The 18742-nt window shown below is 42.9% G+C and overlaps 1 protein-coding gene across 1 annotated transcript in view; it reads left to right on the forward strand.

Annotated features, from left to right (window-relative positions):
- The window catches only part of BSN (bassoon presynaptic cytomatrix protein), a 206384-nt gene extending 188568 nt beyond the window's left edge, over positions 1-17816 (forward strand). The window contains exon 11 of the mRNA XM_085864462.1: positions 12468-17816. The gene's annotated coding sequence lies outside the window, so the exon portion shown is untranslated. The remainder of the gene's footprint in view (positions 1-12467) is intronic.
- Positions 17817-18742: the final 926 nt, after the last annotated feature.

Genomic DNA, 18742 nt, shown 5'->3' on the forward strand with positions numbered 1-18742 from the left:
CAATCACCATTACCACGTCTCCAGTAACATGTACAATCACCATTACCACGTCTCCAGTAACATGTGCAATCACCATTACCACATCTCCAGTAAAATGTACAATCACCATTACCAAGTCTCCAGTAACACGTACAATCACCATCACCAAGTCTCCAGTAACACGTACAATCACCATTACCATGTCTCCAGTAACATGTACAATCACCATTACCACGTCTCCAGTAAATTGTACAATCACCATTACCATGTCTCCAGAACATGTACAATCACCATTACCACGTCTCCAGTAACATGTACAATCACCATTACCACGTCTCCAGTAACATGTGCAATCACCATTACCACGTCTCCAGTAACATGTGCAATCACCATTACCACATCTCCAGTAAAATGTACAATCACCATTACCAAGTCTCCAGTAACACGTACAATCACCATCACCAAGTCTCCAGTAACACGTACAATCACCATTACCATGTCTCCAGTAACATGTACAATCACCATTACCAAGTCTTCGGTGACACGTACAACCACCATTACCAAGTCTTCGGTAACACGTACAATCACCATTACCAAGTCTCCGGTGACACATACAATCACCATTACCAAGTCTCCAGTAACATGTACAATCACCATTATCAATTCTCCAGTGACACGTACAATCACCATTACCAAGTCTCCAGTAACATGTACAATCACCATTACCATGTCTCCAGTAACATGTACAATCACCATTACCAAGTCTTCGGTGACACGTACAACCACCATTACCAAGTCTTCGGTGACACGTACAACCACCATTACCAAGTCTTCGGTGACACGTACAATCACCATTACCAAGTCTCCGGTGACACATACAATCACCATTACCAAGTCTCCGGTGACACATACAATCACCATTACCAAGTCTCCAGTAACATGTACAATCACCATTATCAATTCTCCAGTGACACGTACAATCACCATTACCAAGTCTCCAGTAACATGTAGAATCACCATTACCAAGTCTCCAGTAACATGTACAATCACCATTACCACGTGTCCAGTAAATTGTACAATCACCATTACCATGTCTCCAGAACATGTACAATCACCATTACCATGTCTCCAGTAACATGTACAATCACCATTACCACATCTCCAGTAAATTGTACAATCACCATTACCATGTCTCCAGAACATGTACAATCACCATTACCACGTCTCCAGTAACATGTACAATCACCATTACCACGTCTACAGTAACATGTGCAATCACCATTACCACGTCTCCAGTAACATGTGCAATCACCATTACCACGTCTCCAGTAAATTGTACAATCACCATTACCACGTCTCCAGAACATGTACAATCACCATTACCACGTCTCCAGAACATGTACAATCACCATTACCACGTCTCCAGTAACATGTGCAATCACCATTACCACATCTCCAGTAAATTGTACAATCACCATTACCATGTCTCCAGAGCATGTACAATCACCATTACCATGTCTCTGATAACATGTACAATCACCATTACCATGCCTCCAGTGGCATGTACAATCACCATTACCACGTCTCCAGGAACATGTACAATCACCATTACCACATCTCCAGTAACATGTACAATCACCATTACCACATCTCCAGTAACATGTACAATCACCATTACCACGTCTCCAGTAACATGTACAATCACCATTACCACTTCTCCAGTAACATGTACAATCACCATTACCATGTCTCCAGTAACATGTACAATCACCATTACCACATCTCCAGTAACATGTACAATCACCATTACCACATCTCCAGTAACATGTACAATCACCATTACCATGTCTCCAGTAACATGTACAATCACCATTACCATGTCTCCAGTAACATGTACAATCACCAATACCACGTCTCCAGAACATGTACAATCACCAATACCACGTCTCCAGAACATGTACAATCACCAATACCACGTCTCCAGTAACATGTACAATCACCATTACCACGTCTCCAGTAAATTGTACAATCACCATTACCACGTCTCCAGTAAATTGTACAATCACCATTACCATGTCTCCAGAACATGTACAATCACCATTACCACGTCTCCAGTAACATGTGCAATCACCATTACCACGTCTCCAGTAAATTGTACAATCACCATTACCACGTCTCCAGTAAATTGTACAATCACCATTACCATGTCTCCAGAACATGTACAATCACCATTACCACGTCTCCAGTAACATGTGCAATCACCATTACCACGTCTCCAGTAAAATGTACAATCACCATTACCATGTCTCCAGTAACATGTACAATCACCATTACCACGTCTCCAGTAACATGTGCAATCACCATTACCATGTCTCCAGTAACATGTACAATCACCATTACCACGTCTCCAGTAACATGTACAATCACCATTACCACGTCTCCAGTAACATGTGCAATCGCCATTACCACGTCTCCAGTAAATTGTACAATCACCATTACCATGTCTCCAGTAACATGTACAATCACCATTACCACGTCTCCAGTAACATGTGCAATCACCATTACCACGTCTCCAGTAAAATGTACAATCACCATTACCATGTCTCCAGTAACATGTACAATCACCATTACCAAGTCTCCAGTAACACGTACAATCACCATCACCAAGTCTCCAGTAACACGTACAATCACCATCACCACATCTCCAGCAAAATGTACAATCACCATTACCATGCCTCCTGTAATATGTGCAATCCCCATTACCATGTCTCCAGTAACACGTACAATCACCATTATCAATTCTCCAGTGACACGTACAATCACCATTACCACGTCTCTGATAACATGTACAATCACCATTACCATTACCACATCTCCAGTAACATGTACAATCACCATTACCATGCCTCCAGTAACATGTGCAATCACCATTACCACGTCTCCAGTAACATGTACAATCACCATTACCACATCTCCAGTAACATGTACCATCACCATTACCATGTCTCCAGTAACATGTACAATCACCATTACCACGTCTCCAGTAAAATGTACAATCACCATTACCACGTCTCCAGTAACATGTACAATCACCATTACCACATCTCCAGTAAAAATGTACAATCACCATTACCAAGTCTCCAGTAACATGTACATCACCATTACCAAGTCTCCAGTAACATGTACAATCACCATTACCACGTGTCCAGTAAATTGTACAATCACCATTACCATGTCTCCAGAACATGTACAATCACCATTACCATGTCTCCAGTAACATGTACAATCACCATTACCACATCTCCAGTAAATTGTACAATCACCATTACCACGTCTCCAGTAAATTGTACAATCACCATTACCATGTCTCCAGAACATGTACAATCACCATTACCACGTCTCCAGTAACATGTGCAATCACCATTACCACGTCTCCAGTAAATTGTACAATCACCATTACCACGTCTCCAGTAAATTGTACAATCACCATTACCATGTCTCCAGAACATGTACAATCACCATTACCACGTCTCCAGTAACATGTACAATCACCATTACCACGTCTCCAGTAACATGTGCAATCACCATTACCACATCTCCAGTAAAATGTACAATCACCATTACCAAGTCTCCAGTAACACGTACAATCACCATCACCAAGTCTCCAGTAACACGTACAATCACCATTACCATGTCTCCAGTAACATGTACAATCACCATTACCACGTCTCCAGTAAATTGTACAATCACCATTACCATGTCTCCAGAACATGTACAATCACCATTACCACGTCTCCAGTAACATGTACAATCACCATTACCACGTCTCCAGTAACATGTGCAATCACCATTACCACGTCTCCAGTAACATGTGCAATCACCATTACCACATCTCCAGTAAAATGTACAATCACCATTACCAAGTCTCCAGTAACACGTACAATCACCATCACCAAGTCTCCAGTAACACGTACAATCACCATTACCATGTCTCCAGTAACATGTACAATCACCATTACCAAGTCTTCGGTGACACGTACAACCACCATTACCAAGTCTTCGGTAACACGTACAATCACCATTACCAAGTCTCCGGTGACACATACAATCACCATTACCAAGTCTCCAGTAACATGTACAATCACCATTATCAATTCTCCAGTGACACGTACAATCACCATTACCAAGTCTCCAGTAACATGTACAATCACCATTACCATGTCTCCAGTAACATGTACAATCACCATTACCAAGTCTTCGGTGACACGTACAACCACCATTACCAAGTCTTCGGTGACACGTACAACCACCATTACCAAGTCTTCGGTGACACGTACAATCACCATTACCAAGTCTCCGGTGACACATACAATCACCATTACCAAGTCTCCGGTGACACATACAATCACCATTACCAAGTCTCCAGTAACATGTACAATCACCATTATCAATTCTCCAGTGACACGTACAATCACCATTACCAAGTCTCCAGTAACATGTAGAATCACCATTACCAAGTCTCCAGTAACATGTACAATCACCATTACCACGTGTCCAGTAAATTGTACAATCACCATTACCATGTCTCCAGAACATGTACAATCACCATTACCATGTCTCCAGTAACATGTACAATCACCATTACCACATCTCCAGTAAATTGTACAATCACCATTACCATGTCTCCAGAACATGTACAATCACCATTACCACGTCTCCAGTAACATGTACAATCACCATTACCACGTCTACAGTAACATGTGCAATCACCATTACCACGTCTCCAGTAACATGTGCAATCACCATTACCACGTCTCCAGTAAATTGTACAATCACCATTACCACGTCTCCAGAACATGTACAATCACCATTACCACGTCTCCAGAACATGTACAATCACCATTACCACGTCTCCAGTAACATGTGCAATCACCATTACCACATCTCCAGTAAATTGTACAATCACCATTACCATGTCTCCAGAGCATGTACAATCACCATTACCATGTCTCTGATAACATGTACAATCACCATTACCATGCCTCCAGTGGCATGTACAATCACCATTACCACATCTCCAGGAACATGTACAATCACCATTACCACATCTCCAGTAACATGTACAATCACCATTACCACATCTCCAGTAACATGTACAATCACCATTACCACGTCTCCAGTAACATGTACAATCACCATTACCACTTCTCCAGTAACATGTACAATCACCATTACCATGTCTCCAGTAACATGTACAATCACCATTACCACATCTCCAGTAACATGTACAATCACCATTACCACATCTCCAGTAACATGTACAATCACCATTACCATGTCTCCAGTAACATGTACAATCACCATTACCATGTCTCCAGTAACATGTACAATCACCAATACCACGTCTCCAGAACATGTACAATCACCAATACCACGTCTCCAGAACATGTACAATCACCAATACCACGTCTCCAGTAACATGTACAATCACCATTACCACGTCTCCAGTAAATTGTACAATCACCATTACCACGTCTCCAGTAAATTGTACAATCACCATTACCATGTCTCCAGAACATGTACAATCACCATTACCACGTCTCCAGTAACATGTGCAATCACCATTACCACGTCTCCAGTAAATTGTACAATCACCATTACCACGTCTCCAGTAAATTGTACAATCACCATTACCATGTCTCCAGAACATGTACAATCACCATTACCACGTCTCCAGTAACATGTGCAATCACCATTACCACGTCTCCAGTAAAATGTACAATCACCATTACCATGTCTCCAGTAACATGTACAATCACCATTACCACGTCTCCAGTAACATGTGCAATCACCATTACCATGTCTCCAGTAACATGTACAATCACCATTACCACGTCTCCAGTAACATGTACAATCACCATTACCACGTCTCCAGTAACATGTGCAATCGCCATTACCACGTCTCCAGTAAATTGTACAATCACCATTACCATGTCTCCAGTAACATGTACAATCACCATTACCACGTCTCCAGTAACATGTGCAATCACCATTACCACGTCTCCAGTAAAATGTACAATCACCATTACCATGTCTCCAGTAACATGTACAATCACCATTACCAAGTCTCCAGTAACACGTACAATCACCATCACCAAGTCTCCAGTAACACGTACAATCACCATCACCACATCTCCAGCAAAATGTACAATCACCATTACCATGCCTCCTGTAATATGTGCAATCCCCATTACCATGTCTCCAGTAACACGTACAATCACCATTATCAATTCTCCAGTGACACGTACAATCACCATTACCACGTCTCTGATAACATGTACAATCACCATTACCACATCTCCAGTAACATGTACAATCACCATTACCATGCCTCCAGTAACATGTGCAATCACCATTACCACGTCTCCAGTAACATGTACAATCACCATTACCACATCTCCAGTAACATGTACCATCACCATTACCATGTCTCCAGTAACATGTACAATCACCATTACCACGTCTCCAGTAAAATGTACAATCACCATTACCACGTCTCCAGTAACATGTACAATCACCATTACCACATCTCCAGTAAAAATGTACAATCACCATTACCAAGTCTCCAGTAACATGTACATCACCATTACCAAGTCTCCAGTAACATGTACAATCACCATTACCACGTGTCCAGTAAATTGTACAATCACCATTACCATGTCTCCAGAACATGTACAATCACCATTACCATGTCTCCAGTAACATGTACAATCACCATTACCACATCTCCAGTAAATTGTACAATCACCATTACCATGTCTCCAGAACATGTACAATCACCATTACCATATCTCCAGTAACATGTGCAATCACCATTACCACATCTCCAGTAAATTGTACAATCACCATTACCATGTCTCCAGAACATGTACAATCACCATTACCACGTCTCCAGTAACATGTACAATCACCATTACCACGTCTACAGTAACATGTGCAATCACCATTACCACGTCTCCAGTAACATGTACAATCACCATTACCACATCTCCAGTAAAAATGTACAATCACCATTACCATGTCTCCAGTAACATGTACAATCACCATTACCACGTCTCCAGTAACATGTGCAATCACCATTACCACGTCTCCAGTAACATGTGCAATCACCATTACCACGTCTCCAGTAAATTGTACAATCACCATTACCACGTCTCCAGAACATGTACAATCACCATTACCACGTCTCCAGAACATGTACAATCACCATTACCACGTCTCCAGTAACATGTGCAATCACCATTACCACATCTCCAGTAAATTGTACAATCACCATTACCATGTCTCCAGAGCATGTACAATCACCATTACCACGTCTCTGATAACATGTACAATCACCATTACCATGCCTCCAGTGGCATGTACAATCACCATTACCACGTCTCCAGTAACATGTACAATCACCATTACCACATCTCCAGTAACATGTACAATCACCATTACCACGTCTCCAGTAACATGTACAATCACCATTACCACTTCTCCAGTAACATGTACAATCACCATTACCATGTCTCCAGTAACATGTACAATCACCATTACCACATCTCCAGTAACATGTACAATCACCATTACCACATCTCCAGTAACATGTACAATCACCATTACCATGTCTCCAGTAACATGTACAATCACCATTACCATGTCTCCACTAACATGTACAATCACCAATACCACGTCTCCAGAACATGTACAATCACCAATACCACGTCTCCAGAACATGTACAATCACCAATACCACGTCTCCAGTGACATGTACAATCACCATTACCACGTCTCCAGTAAATTGTACAATCACCATTACCACGTCTCCAGTAAATTGTACAATCACCATTACCATGTCTCCAGAACATGTACAATCACCATTACCACGTCTCCAGTAAATTGTACAATCACCATTACCATGTCTCCAGAACATGTACAATCACCATTACCACGTCTCCAGTAACATGTACAATCACCATTACCACGTCTCCAGTAACATGTGCAATCACCATTACCACGTCTCCAGTAAAATGTACAATCACCATTACCATGTCTCCAGAACATGTACAATCACCATTACCACGTCTCCAGTAAATTGTACAATCACCATTACCATGTCTCCAGAACATGTACAATCACCATTACCACGTCTCCAGTAACATGTACAATCACCATTACCACGTCTCCAGTAACATGTGCAATCACCATTACCACGTCTCCAGTAAAATGTACAATCACCATTACCATGTCTCCAGTAACATGTACAATCACCATTACCAAGTCTCCAGTACCACGTACAATCACCATCACCAAGTCTCCAGTAACACGTACAATCACCATCACCACATCTCCAGCAAAATGTACAATCACCATTACCAAGCCTCCTGTAATATGTGCAATCCCCATTACCATGTCTCCAGTAACACGTACAATCACCATTATCAATTCTCCAGTGACACGTACAATCACCATTACCACGTCTCTGATAACATGTACAATCACCATTACCACATCTCCAGTAACATGTACAATCACCATTACCATGCCTCCAGTAACATGTGCAATCACCATTACCACGTCTCCAGTAACATGTACAATCACCATTACCACATCTCCAGTAACATGTACCATCACCATTACCATGTCACCAGTAACATGTACCATCACCATTACCACGTCTCCAGTAAAATGTACAATCACCATTACCACATCTCCAGTAAATTGTACAATCACCATTACCATGTCTCCAGAGCATGTACAATCACCATTACCACGTCTCTGATAACATGTACAATCACCATTACCATGCCTCCAGTGGCATGTACAATCACCATTACCACGTCTCCAGTAACATGTACAATCACCATTACCACATCTCCAGTAACATGTACAATCACCATTACCATGTCTCCAGTAACATGTACAATCACCATTACCATGTCTCCACTAACATGTACAATCACCAATACCACGTCTCCAGAACATGTACAATCACCAATACCACGTCTCCAGAACATGTACAATCACCAATACCACGTCTCCAGTGACATGTACAATCACCATTACCACGTCTCCAGTAAATTGTACAATCACCATTACCACGTCTCCAGTAAATTGTACAATCACCATTACCATGTCTCCAGAACATGTACAATCACCATTACCACGTCTCCAGTAAATTGTACAATCACCATTACCATGTCTCCAGAACATGTACAATCACCATTACCACGTCTCCAGTAACATGTACAATCACCATTACCACGTCTCCAGTAACATGTGCAATCACCATTACCACGTCTCCAGTAAAATGTACAATCACCATTACCACGTCTCCAGAACATGTACAATCACCATTACCACGTCTCCAGTAAATTGTACAATCACCATTACCATGTCTCCAGAACATGTACAATCACCATTACCACGTCTCCAGTAACATGTACAATCACCATTACCACGTCTCCAGTAACATGTGCAATCACCATTACCACGTCTCCAGTAAAATGTACAATCACCATTACCATGTCTCCAGTAACATGTACAATCACCATTACCAAGTCTCCAGTACCACGTACAATCACCATCACCAAGTCTCCAGTAACACGTACAATCACCATCACCACATCTCCAGCAAAATGTACAATCACCATTACCATGCCTCCTGTAATATGTGCAATCCCCATTACCATGTCTCCAGTAACACGTACAATCACCATTATCAATTCTCCAGTGACACGTACAATCACCATTACCACGTCTCTGATAACATGTACAATCACCATTACCACATCTCCAGTAACATGTACAATCACCATTACCATGCCTCCAGTAACATGTGCAATCACCATTACCACGTCTCCAGTAACATGTACAATCACCATTACCACATCTCCAGTAACATGTACCATCACCATTACCATGTCACCAGTAACATGTACCATCACCATTACCACGTCTCCAGTAAAATGTACAATCACCATTACCACGTCTCCAGTAACATGTACAATCACCATTACCACGTCTCCAGTAAAATGTACAATCACCATTACCACGTCTCCAGTAACATGTACAATCACCATTACCACATCTCCAGTAATATGTACCATCACCATTACCATGCCTCCAGTAACATGTGCAATCACCATTACCACGTCTCCAGTAACATGTGCAATCACCATTACCACGTCTCCAGTAACATGTACAATCACCATTACCACATCTCTAGTAACATGTACAATCACCATTACCATGTCTCCAGTAACAGGTACAATCACCATTCCCATGTCTCCAGTAACAGGTACAATCACCATTACCACATCTCCAGTAACATGTACAATCACCATTACCATGTCTCCAGTAACATGTACAATCACCATTACCAAGTCTTCGGTGACACGTACAACCACCATTACCAAGTCTTCGGTGACACGTACAATCACCATTACCAAGTCTCCGGTGACACATACAATCACCATTACCAAGTCTCCAGTAACATGTACAATCACCATTATCAATTCTCCAGTGACACGTACAATCACCATTACCAAGTCTCCAGTAACATGTACAATCACCATTATCAATTCTCCAGTGACACGTACAATCACCATTACCAAGTCTCCAGTAACATGTACAATCACCATTACCATGTCTCCAGTAACATGTACAATCACCATTACCAAGTCTTCGGTGACATGTACAATCACCATTACCAAGTCTCTGGTGACACATACAATCACCATTACCAAGTCTCCAGTAACATGTACAATCACCATTATCAATTCTCCAGTGACACGTACAATCACCATTACCAAGTCTCCAGTAACATGTACAATCACCATTACCAAGTCTCCAGTAACATGTACAATCACCATTACCAAGTCTCCAGTAACATGTACAATCACCATTACCAAGTCTCCAGTAACATGTACAATCACCATTACCATGTCTCCAGTAACATGTACAATCACCATTACCAAGTCTTCGGTGACACCTACAACCACCATTACCAAGTCTTCGGTGACACGTACAACCACCATTACCAAGTCTTCGGTGACACGTACAATCACCATTACCAAGTCTCCGGTGACACATACAATCACCATTACCAAGTCTCCGGTGACACATACAATCACCATTACCAAGTCTCCAGTAACATGTACAATCACCATTATCAATTCTCCAGTGACACGTACAATCACCATTACCAAGTCTCCAGTAACATGTACAATCACCATTACCAAGTCTCCAGTAACATGTACAATCACCATTACCACGTGTCCAGTAAATTGTACAATCACCATTACCATGTCTCCAGAACATGTACAATCACCATTACCACGTCTCCAGTAACATGTGCAATCACCATTACCACATCTCCAGTAAATTGTACAATCACCATTACCATGTCTCCAGAACATGTACAATCACCATTACCATATCTCCAGTAACATGTGCAATCACCATTACCATATCTCCAGTAACATGTGCAATCACCATTACCATGTCTCCAGTAACATGTACAATCACCATTACCAAGTCTTGGGTGACACGTACAACCACCATTACTAAGTCTTCGGTGACACGTACAATCACCATTACCAAGTCTCCGGTGACACATACAATCACCATTACCAAGTCTCCAGTAACATGTACAATCACCATTATCAATTCTCCAGTGACACGTACAATCACCATTACCAAGTCTCCAGTAACATGTACAATCACCATTACCAAGTCTCCAGTGACATGTACAATCACCATTACCATGTCTCCAGTAACATGTACAATCACCATTACCATGTCTCCAGTAAGATGTACAATCACCATTACCATGTCTCCAGTAACATGTACAATCACCATTACCAAGTCTCCAGTAACATGTACAATCACCATTACCAAGTCTCCAGTAACATGTACAATCACCATTACCAAGTCTCCAGTGACATGTACAATCACCATTACCACGTCTCCAATAACATCCATACCTATCCAGCCCCAACAGGTTGTGTCCATTCATCCATTAGCATAACCTTAGTTATGAGTATTGCAAAGAACAAACCTCCAGGTCAAATATGAAAACAACCTTGTTTAAATCGAGCAACTGGGTTAAAGAGTGGATAAAGCCTTACTATTGCATTCCCCTCAATGATGTGGGTTTAATTCTCATGGCTCCTCAGGGCAACTCAGGAGAAATTTCCACACCCTGCGTCCGGTGGGCAGCCTGACTCGGATTGGTTCTTTGCCAGGGGAATGTTCATGGCTTGTCATGGCTCAACCACCTCTTTGTTAAAGTACACTGGTGTCGACTAACATCCTTGTTTTGTATGTGAAAAATGAGTCTCCCCATGAGCCTTCAACATTCTAAAAGTAAAAGTCATATCATGCACACTGCTAATTCTCATTAAAAATGTCACCTAAAACCCTTTTTCTGGTGTTTGCAGGTCCGTGTGATTTGCAAGAAATAAAATGCTTGTGATCTCGGCAGCCTTCTCCCCAACTTCCTTCGATGGTTCGACTGCCACCTTTGCTTTCTTCAGTGTATCGTGTATATTCCAACATTTTCACCTGTCAATGGTTCGATCATCACCCACCCTTTACCTCGTGCTTTTTAACCGTCCTCTTATCAACTCCTGTAGTTTTACTAGATATTTCCATAGCAGGTCAACTACCAGCAGGACACCTGATGCTTTGTCCTGTTTTATCAGTACATTCTGAACAGAATTCATTTACGAGTGTTTCTCAATGTGAATTGCCTGTTCATTTACTCATTTCCTTCTAATAGAAGTCATCGACTCACTGATCCATCAACTCATCGATCGATCAACTCATTCGCCTTGTCAACTCGTCGATCCATCAACTCGCTGGCCAGTTGGTTCATTGACCCATCGATTCAGCGGCCCGCTAACTCATCCATCCATCAACACTCATTTATTCCAAAACTCATTGACCCATCAATTTGTCAGCCCATTAGCTTGTCGATCCATAGAGTCATTGGTTCTTCAACTCAATGACCCATTGACTCCTTGGTCCTGCAACTCATCGACCCATTGTTTCATCAGCCTGTCAACTCACCGACACCATCATCGACTCATTTGCGCATCAGTCATCGAGGAAACGACATATCTGCCTGCCAACACATCTATCCCTCGACTCTTCTGACCCTAAACTCATCTGCTTGTCCCCTCATTGCCTGTTGACTATTGGATCGATCGATTCATCCGCCTGTTTTCCCACTGCCCCTTCAAGTATAAAGAGCATGTTCTAAATAGACTGATTCATAGTTTTTAATCACATTTAACCCATTTTATTGGTGCTTCCTTTTTATAGGAATGAAAAGACTATGCTTTTCTGATTTCTTTATTTCAAACACAAAACAGCGAAGGAATAATTTGATGACTTAACACAGGTACGAACTACAAACGCCATTTATTTCTGCAAACTCAGTCATGGGTAATCATGAGGACCTTTTCCGTCGTCATCTCAGTCATGGGTAATCACGAGCATCCTTTTACATCCTCGTGTCGGTCATGGGTAATCAGGAGCATCCTTTTACATCCTCATGTCGGTCATGGGTAATCACGAGGACCTTTTCCATGCTCATCTTGGTCATGGGTAATCACGAGCATCCTTTTCCATGCTCATCTTGGTCATGGGTAAAACGCGCATCCTTTTCCATCCTCATCTCGGTCATGGGTAATCAGAAGCATCCTTTTACATCCTCATGTCGGTCAAGGGTAATCACGAGCATCCTTTTCCATCCTCGTGTCGGTCAAGGGTAATCACGAGCATCCTTTTCCATCCTCATCTCAGTCATGGGTAATCACGAGCATCCTTTTACATCCTCATGTCGGTCATGGGTAATCACGAGCATCCTTTTACATCCTCGTGTCGGTCAAGGGTAATCACGAGGACCTTTTCCATCCTCATCTCAGTCATGGGTAATCAGAAGCATCCTTTTACATCCTCATGTCGGTCAAGGGTAATCACGAGCATCCTTTTCCATCCTCGTGTCGGTCAAGGGTAATCACGAGCATCCTTTTCCATCCTCATCTCAGTCATGGGTAATCACGAGCATCCTTTTCCATCCTCATGTCGGTCATGGGTAATCACGAGGACCTTTTCCATGCTCATCTTGGTCATAGGTAATCTTGAGGATGCTTTTCCATCCTCATCTCGGTCATGGGTAATCACGAGGACCTTTTTCCATACTCACCTCAGTCATGGGTAATCATGAGGAACTTTTCCATCCTCATCTCGGTCATGGGTAATCACGAGCACCCTTTTACATCCTCATGTCAGTCATGGGTAATCACGAGGACCTTTTCCATGTTCATCTTGGTCATGGGTAATCTTGAGGACACTTCGATCCTCATCTCGTTCATGGGTCATCACGAGGACCTTTTCCATCCTCATCTTGGTCATGGGTAATCATGAGGATATTTTCCATCCACATCTTGGTCATGGGTAATCACGAGCATCCTTTTCCATCCTCATCTCGGTCATGGGTAATCACGAGCATCCTTTTACATTCTCATGTCGGTCATGGGTAATCACGAGCATCCTTTTCCATCCTCATGTCGGTCATGGGTAATCATGAGGACCTTTTCCATGCTCATCTTGGTCATGGGTAATCTTGAGGACGCTTTTCCATCCTCATCTCGGCCATGGCTAATCATGAGGGCCCTTTTCCATCCTCATCTCTGCCATGGCTCATCATGAGGGCCCTTTTCCATCCTCATCTCTGCCATGGCTAATCACGAGCATCCTTTTACATCCTCATCTCTGCCATGGCTAATCATGAAGGCCCTTTTCCATCCTCATCTCGGCCATGGCTAATCATGAGGGCCCTTTTCCATCCTCATCTCTGCCATGGCTAATCACGAGCATCCTTTTACATCCTCATCTCGGTCATGGGTAATCATGAGGGCCCTTTTCCATCCTCATCTCTGCCATGGCTAATCACGAGCATCCTTTTACATCCTCATCTCGGTCATGGGTAATCATGAGGATCTTTTCCATCCACATCTCGGTCATGGGTAATCACGAGCATCCTTTTACATCCTCATCTCGATCATGGGTCATCACGAGGACCTTTTCCATCCTCATCTCGGTCATGGGTCATCACCAGGACTTTTTCCATCCTCATCTCGGTCATGGCTAATCATGAGGGCCCTTTTTCATCCTCATCTCAGTCATGGGTAATCACGAAGACCCTTTTTCATCCTCATCTCAGTCATGGGTAATCACGAGGACTCCTTTCCATCCTCATCTCGGTCCTGGGTAATCATGAGCACCCTTTTCCATCCTCATCTCGGTCATGGGTAATCATGAGGACCTTTTCCATCCTCATCTCGGTCATGGGTCATCATGAGGACTTTTTCCATCCTCATCTTGGTCATGGCTAATCATGAGGGCCCTTTTTCATTCTCATCTCGGTCATGGGTAATCACGAGGACCCTTTTTCATCCTCATCTCAGTCATGGGTAATCACGAGGACTCCTTTCCATCCTCATCTCGGTCCTGGGTAATCATGAGCACCCTTTTCCATCCTCATCTCGGTCATGGGTAATCATGAGCACCCTTTTCCACAGTTGTCTTGGCACAGACTGCTTACAACTCATTGACCCATCGATTCAACTCATCAACTCTGCTTGCCGTAAACATTCATTTCCATGAATGCCAGTTTTGTTTTGTTTTTTTTTCACTGATGTACATGTCTGATGCACATATTGAGAGGCTAGAGCCGTATGCCCCATTCCTGAGCACAGTATGTCTGCAGAGAGTGCAGCTCGTTTGCAAAAAAAAAATTTAATAATACTCAGCACATCCGACTATGCACATGTGGACCGGCGGCACAGAACATGCAAATGGACATTGTGCTGGCGTCCAAATCACGCGTGACACCTATTTGTTATTTATTTATTTAGTTTTTCCATGTCTGTGTGTTCATGAAGGGCGCCACATGTGGTCCGTGCTATGAAAGCTATGTTTGCATTACTGGCAGATGTACAGACAGACGGGCCTCGCATAACACCAAATCGGTGGCTATAAAATAAAGAGCTTCGCACTCACCATGGTGGAGGCTTATTTGGTTCCATGGTTTGTAACGTTACAAAAAGGTCTGCGAAGTACTCTTGAGTCGCAGTGGTGAGGCACCGAATAGAAAGAGTACTCGTTTGAGCAAATTAATAATCCACATCGATTTTTTTCTATACCTTTGTACCAAAAATCTTGCGGTAATCTACCCGATGAGCATTCCGAATGATCTGCTTTGTCACATCACAATGTTCTGATAAGGACGCAAGGAAATGACTTCCACTTTGTCTCATTGTCCGTTTCCCCCTATTTTTTTCCTCCATTCTCTTGTCTTGGATCTCATCAAAGCTTTTTGGCCTTTTGGGGATTGAGCCATGTCATTTGAATCAAATTGTACTTGATCGCCTTGCGGTGAATGTTTAAATTTGAGTTGAAACGATGATCGTAAAATGACTTTCGTGAACCTCCGCTTCGAAATTGGTGGAGTTTGGCATTCGATTGTCGATCACGGCAAAACGAGATCGTCTGATGCAATGCGTTTCAAAAGGTGCAAAGAAGAAATCCATTTTCTGCATACTCATAAGGAGTGGGATGAATTGAGAAAATTTAAAATGAGAAATACAAGAAGAGATTTGGGGACTGAAGGGGGAATGGGGAGAGAAGGGAAAGACAATTGGTGGAGGTAGGATTTCAAGGAGCGGTGGGGGACAGGTATGCTGGAACATTCCTATGCGAGGAGTTAATGGGAATGGGGGAGAATTCCCATATTTTAGCTTACTTGAATAAATGGCTCCAAACGAAATTACAAACGCAGTTCTCATATATCGAACTCGATAAGAACATTTTTTTTCGGTTGTTTGATCTATTATTCGTATAGCTGAACCCCCTTCCGACTCAAAGAGACCCCATGTGGGCATGCGGTCTTAATTTCACAAGGAATCCAGTTCGTTTCCTCCTGTATCGACTCGATCTTAAATTTACACCGGAATCTTCTGTGGCCCCGCACGGGGCCAACCAAACACCGAAAAGTCTCTCTTTAACCAACAGCTTTGTTTGTTGAAGGAGTAACCACGTGACCGAACAAAGTTATTTTTGTGTGCCATAAACCACGGTGACCACAACGCATGCTCCATAAGTACCCCACGGTGTCCTCGCAGAAACTTCCGATGCCTTCCGAAGTGACAAACACAAGGTACTTGACCCAGCTGTGTCCTGGGTTACCTTGATTGAATGTTACAAATGCCTATGAAAGTGTCTGCATGTTCCATAACATGAATGGTGACTGTTACACAAACACTCATGGCGTGTACATGTGTACATACTTCCCTGTACATACATTGCATCGCTGTGTTCATGCGTGTCACATGCATGTTCATCCCCGTTTGTGATACCTCCTGTGTCCCAATGTACGTACAGACCAGCGTGTGCCATCGAGTCCGTGATGTGAGCCCGTTCACCCAGCATGGTCTGCGTCCGACTGTGTGCTCAATCGATCCTCACCCAGTGCGAAATGTACAGCGTCTGTCTTGTGTCTGTGCGCCATCTTTGTTTTTTTAAACCAGGTTGGTCGGTGAGAATCCTACCGGTGGTTTGTTTGAAAGGAATCAAGATGGTTTCATGTGCCGTCTAAGCTTTTAAGGAATCATTTGTTTGTTCTCACAATTATCTGTCCAATTCGCTCAATAAAACGAATGCATTAATTGTGTTCCCAGTGTTGAACTCTCAACGTAAAATAAAATTTACCATTTTCAGAACTTCTGCTGATTTCATGTTTCTCTCGTGTGTGCTTTGAATTGGTTATATCACAAATGGGAGTACATCATCAAATCGGTTATCTATCTATAATTCCAGCAGTGTGTGTGTGTGTGTGTGTGTGTGTGTGTGTGTGTGTGTGTGTGTGTGTGTGTGTGTGTGTGTGTGTGTGTGTGTGTGTGTGTGTGTGTGTGTGTGTGTGTGTGTGTGTCTGCGACCGCCGTTTCTCGACAACCACCGGTCCGATCTGATTGCAACTTGCCAAGAATATTGCCGGGGATCCGCGGATGTGCCTTTTCAAGGTTTGATATTAATCGGACGAGCGGTTCCCAAGTTACGGACATTTTATTGCTTTTTTCAGTGTTGGAAAGGTGTATATATCGCAGCTGAAGTGTCGTTCGACCTTATCATGCCATTTTTTTCCCAAAGATATCTCAGAATAATGATAACAGCATATTAATAATAATAATAGCACAATAATTGGCAGTAATAAAAATATTAATGTGATACAATGACCAATGTCTGTCAACCAATAACGACCTACATATTGTTGCGAATTCCCGCCCGCCGGCGTGCGATCGGCCGCTCGACTCGAATGGCGACCGCCTCGCCCACCGGAACGGACAATTCAGTCGTTCCCACCTCGGACCAATGCCGGGAGCTAGTCACGGGTGGGGGTTTAACCTCACCACGATCGTGCCAATTGCCCACCCGCGCAGGATAGGGTCGCTCGCCAAATTCGATCTACCTAAGTACCTGCGCGAATGGTCGACCGGGCGATCGCACCACGCCACAGGCCGACTCCGGACACGAACCGCTTAAGCGGTCCGTTCCGTGCTACAGTGATAACCGAGCGGTGTTATTGTCGGCCTCGACGGTTCCGATTAATTATCGGGCGTATTAAGCCCACTACGAACCCTTTACGTGA

Source organism: Eptatretus burgeri, chromosome 18 (assembly GCF_056783735.1).
Source record: "Eptatretus burgeri isolate ZD-2024b chromosome 18, Ebu_testis_v1, whole genome shotgun sequence".
NCBI classification, from domain to species: Eukaryota; Metazoa; Chordata; class Myxini; order Myxiniformes; family Myxinidae; genus Eptatretus; species Eptatretus burgeri.